Source organism: Pinus tabuliformis, chromosome 6 (genome assembly GCF_031772625.1).
Source record: "Pinus tabuliformis cultivar Carrire ecotype Pingquan chromosome 6, CPIR1, whole genome shotgun sequence".
NCBI lineage: Eukaryota > Viridiplantae > Streptophyta > Pinopsida > Pinales > Pinaceae > Pinus > Pinus tabuliformis.
The window spans coordinates 1,712,878,439-1,712,884,276 of NC_142292.1; the positions used below are offsets into that span (position 1 = coordinate 1,712,878,439).

The following is a 5,838-nucleotide window of genomic DNA, read 5'->3' on the forward strand; positions in this document are numbered from 1 at the left end:
TTTATTTGATGATTTTCCTTTCTCTTCATCTATTTCCTGCAAAACACATTGTTCAAAGACTTTCAATGCACAAAACAAATATATGTATGCACATTCATGCAAAACACATTGTTCAAAGACTTTCAATGTACAATCTTCTTATATATGAGCCAAATTTCATCCTCCAACATACCATTAACGCAACGTTATTTTCACAATATAAATCAACAATGTGCAAAGCATAGTTTAGATATGGGAATTCTCAAACTTTAAAACAAGGCATACAGTCTTCAACAATCAACATAACATTCATGATTTTTAGCCTGCAAAAATAACTTGCTCAAACACAAAATGTAATCTCCAACACATACATACCACAACTTTCAGCAGAGATGAAATATTTGATGCTTTTATTCCAAAGGAAGTTCATTCCTATAGTGGTCACTTACCTAATAAATTAAAGGGAGTGACTCAACTCACTGAGAGAGAGAAAAGATTGTGTTAATAGGTGGTCTTCAATGCATAATAGAACCAAAAACCAACACGTGTGGTGCATGTTCAACGTATCTCCAAGGGATTTGAATGTATAGAATCTTGCAGGGAATATGACAAAGAATAGAGGGACAAAATATAATAGAGAAAATAGGAGTTACAAGGATAGAAAGGGAATCCAAAAATGAGGATCATGGTAGGCTAGGAATTGGGTAACCCCATGAATATGCATTTTATTAAGAGAAATCAATAATATATACAATGAGAGGGAGACTATTGGGATTGAGCTTCTAATGTCTTTTCATCTTCCAATACTTCCTTATTTTCCTATTTACAATATTTAAATGAATTTTCCAATACCTTAGAATTAGGTGTCAATAATTTTATATAATGTTTTTAAGAATATAAAGTATAATCATTAAAAGAATAATTACATTATCCATACATGGCACAGCATAAAAAATTAAATATAAAATAACCTAGAAAATAATGTTTTTAATTACATTATCCATACACGGTCAAATAAAAGTCACAGCATAAAAAATTAAATATAAAATAACCTAGAAAATAAAAAAAATGAAAGACAAAACATATACCACACTCGTGAAAGACAAAACATATACCAAACTCGTAATATCACGGCTACATGAAATCTAATTCTACAACGGCAGGAATAATAATTTACATAATAATAATAATAATATGCGGGGAAGACTATGCATCATGTATGTATAGAGGAGGCTCAAGTCATTGCCAAAGTTGCGCAGTTTCACCATCGTAAGTTTAGAGAGGCCCTGGAGATTGAGAAAAGGCCGAACAATCTTAATAGGGATGATGGCTGGAAGATTAGCAGCTGCTGGGTCCCAGCCTTGTCTTCCTAGCCTCCTCTTTCCCCCTTTGTTAGGTCTTAGGGTTTCTGTCTTCCCCTCCTTAAGTTTCGTTTTTGGCGGATTAGTCCTAGTATTATGGAGTGTTTGATTCATTATTAAGTTATTTCGAGCTAAGTATTGTATCCCGTTTATGATACTATTGGGTATATTATTATTAGATGAGATTTTTTGTTTCCATAATTTCAATTAGTTATGCTTATATTTAATTCTACTATACCTTTAACTAATGTCTAAAAAACCCTTTTAAACCTTATAAGTAATAATATATTGACCTAATGTCATAATTTTATTGGAATAACAGATTATTGAATAAATATTGATTATTTAATATAAATTATTAATTTAATTATGAGAAGAGATCTAGTTTACCAAATTAAGAAAGTATTATGAATAAATATATGATATAACAATAATATTAGTTATACTACTAGAATAATAATGATTTAACATGAACACTATTTGTTTGTTTTTAATAATAGTGGAATTATAAATTATTAAGTAAATATAGATTTTTTAATAATCATATATTATTGTATATAACCTATTATTTTAATTTCGAATGACCATTATAATTAAATAATAAATAATATTGATATATTTTTTAAAGAACAAACAGAGAAGGTCTAACTTACCATTGGACCATTAAGTAATTATATAAACATACAATTACCTAAGAGTAATAGTAATTTAATACCATTTAAATAATATTAGAATAATAATAATTAATAATGATATATTTAAAATAATATATTATATTTTATTATTTAAAATAATAATTTAGTATTTTAACCCTAAATTATTATTTAAAATAATAAATTATTATTTTAAATGATAAATAATGATTTATTATTATTTATTATTTTAATTTATTAATTATAATGACCATTATAATTAAATAATAAATAATATTGATATATTTTTTAAAGAACAAATAGAGAAGGTCTAACTTACCATTGGACCTTTAAGTAATTATATAAACATACAATTACCTATGAGTAATAGTAATTTAATACCATTTAAATAATATTAGAATAATAATAATTAATAATGATATATTTAAAATAATATATTATATTTTTATTATTAAAATAATAATTGAGTATTATTAATTTAACCAAAATAATAAATTATTATTTTAAATAATAAATAATAATGATATATTTTAAAGAACAAATAAAGAAAGTCTAACTTACCTTGGACCATTAAATAATTATATAAACTCGAAATTACCTAAGGTAACTAAATTCTAAGAGTAATAGTAATTTAATACCATTTAAATAGTATTTATAGATTATTTGGTAAATATGAACTATTATACGAGATATAATGACCATAATAAATATGGATATTATATTATTATCAAAGGAATTTTAATTTTAGGTATTCATATACATTTATTTACCTGTTTTTGCTATTTATAGGAATGTTAATAATTAAATTAGTGTTGACTAAGATCATTAGGTCAAAATTAGCCGTTAGCAATATAGCCGTTGGAATCTCTGCACACTCTATTTAATCAGCTAAGCCGGATTGGTTCTTCAACTTGTCGTGACGATGAGAATCTCTGCACACTCTATTTAATCAGCTAACCCGGATTGGTTCTTCAACTTGTCGATGAACCACATGGCTGGTTTGAAACACGTCGACAAAAGATTTGTTATGTGATTTTGCCAAAGACTATCTAAACAATGTTATGATCACAGAAGTCTAAATTCCTTAATAATAATAATAATTTACATTATCCATACAGTCAATTAAAAAGTTCCGTATCCTGCAAATGAATGATTGAAAATGTAGGCCTAAAACAATATCCGAAAATGATACAATTTCTTTTATGCTACATATCGAATGATATTAGGATTTTCTTTGTCCCGTTCTATGAACTCCCTTGAAATCAGATCTTCAATCTGCTTCTGCATTAAGTTAACTTTTGGTTTGAACGTGGCTTGCAGTTGCTGAACGCATTCAACCAATAATTCCTGACTGCTCAAGACTTTTCTAGCCTTCATTGTCCGAACTATCGCAGCATCGATGGCATGGCATCTATCGCCATCTACAACCTCGCTGACTCTCTTCTTCTCATCCATTTGTGGAAGTGAAATCTTAATCCTCGCAGATTTGCAGGTGAAGCTAGCAATGAATCCAAAATTATCAGTTTTTGTTATTGTTCGAGTCACCGGCTCCTTCAAAATAATCTTGTACTTTCCACATACAAATGAATGAAGCAGTCTAATAACATCCTCCTCTGGCAAATTTAATTGTGAACTGATTTCTTCACAGCTCAATCTTTCGAAATCGTTGAACAATAAAAGCATGGCTGCCTGGTTGGTTGATACTGCAATTTCTATTGGCTTAGTATCAAAGTTTCCTATAATTTTACAATTTCCCAAACAATACATCCATGTAAGTTTACGATGCTGATATTTTGTAGAATAAAAGCCTTCATACGCCGTAATGCATTTAAGAATTTCCGCTGGTGGATTGAGGTTGAATAACTTGTAGGTTGGCCAGAACCCATTATTTAATACTGTAACAGTCAACTCTATTCCAGGATGCACATTTGAATAATCATGAAGGTATGTGTTGAAGTCAAGTTGAGTCTCCCTTGCCAGTGTGAAATCATTAACCATGCCCTGCATCTTTGACGTTAGCTGGAGACCACATTGATGCTTTATCTTTGACAACATGGCTCGTTCATGGCTCTCATTTGCGCTTTTATGGTGTAGTAATCTGGAAGCTAGTTTTTTCCTGTAAAATTCACAAAATAAATCTCTATCACTAACATACTGAAGGAGATTCGCCGCCTTTCCAAGAATACCCTCAATATGATCATCACTTAAACCGCTCTTTTTAAGCACGTTGTCACAAAATGTAGCCAGAAACTCTGCACATGTGCTTTCTTCGACTTTTTTATCACATATTACTTCAAATGCGTCCCTCAAGGCTTTATAAAAAATATTGCTTCTTTGAAATGCCTCCACAACGTAACCACTACACTTATCATGCACTTCAATAATCTTCTCCACAAACTCATGTGCTGGAATGTCATCTATATTATTATTCTTATTCTTGACAACATCTTCCACCCATTTAAATAATTTTATTCCTTCGCTGATTACATGCTGTTTAAAAATACTTGCAAAAGGTTCCAAGCTTTGAGGTATTCTACAGAACAGCCTGTACATTCTCGAAAGATCGTCTTTCTTGTCGTTTGTAAGCAAAACATGACAGCCCGAATACTGATTTTCCAAGAGTTGAATATAATAGCGGGAGAGGATTTCACTTTCTACTTTCTCTAATAACTTCTGCTCGCTGCTGGAATGCAAATAATGAGCAACTCTTTCTTTCTCACGTCTCAAACATTCTTCGGCCTTTATCATATAGTGAGCACATGAATCCTCCTCTAATATCCATAATGAACCCTTCCTAGAGTAGTAAGCTCCAGTATCTTCCAACATGGGAGCTTCAAAGTCTTTTTGGTACAAATCCATGCGATCCATTCCCATTTCCACAAAAAAATTCACAATGTTTCTCAACAAAGCGCGATCAATTTGTTCTCCCTCGCGCTCTCGATTAATCAACTCAATCACCACATTCTTCACATTAATCTTGATACCGTGATACACCACGTCACGGAAACACATCACTCCAACTTTTACTAGCGAAACCAGGGAGTTTTGCCCCACGAAGTAAAGATCCAAATAAAAGAACATATTTGAGATGAGTCTAACCAGCACCTTGTGATAATTTCCCCAACATTTCTCAACTTCTTTCAACAGGAACTGATCATGCACTTCCCCTAAAGCTGGCAATACTGTGACAGCAACGTATTCTTCCAATGAAATCCTGTACTTGTCATAGAGTTGTTGTGAGTACACATAAGGAGGCCTTTGGGTGCACATTTTGTACACAGTTGTATAAATGTTAATGTACTCCGTTACAGGAAAATCGCCTTTTAAATCTGTTTTGAGAATATTTATCAACTTTAGGATGCCATTCTGAATAATATCCCATCCTTCATTGAATTCTATAGTACCTGTATCTGTTGACATCATCATCTTTTTCCAAGTGGTAACTGCCCGCCTTTCTTACCCTTCACCTAAACAAAAGAAATTGTGTCGACTGCGCCTAAACAAAAGAAATTGTTTCACATGGTGAGGAAGAAGAGAAGAACCATTTTGATATATTTATACGGAGATCGCCACTCCATATGGGGCACCCAAATTTCTGGGCCGACAATATGTGAAATAGATAAATTATGAACCATATCAACTTCCATCTCAAACTACCGTACACACCACCGGAGGGTGGGTCCACTAACTGGATATTATAAAAATAAAAATATTAGAAACAGATTTCATAACATGACTTTCATGTTACTTACATATTTATAAATGCGATATAACTTTCTACATGGCACAAAACCTGCCTTTGCACCCCAACACGGGGACACATCATGCTTCTCATGGGGTTGGGG

The 5,838-nt window shown here is 31.5% G+C and overlaps 1 pseudogene; it reads right to left on the bottom strand.

The window, feature by feature from the left end:
• Window positions 1-3,193: 3,193 nt before the first annotated feature.
• Window positions 3,194-5,419, bottom strand: LOC149265601 (cullin-1 pseudogene; annotated as a pseudogene).
• Window positions 5,420-5,838: the final 419 nt, after the last annotated feature.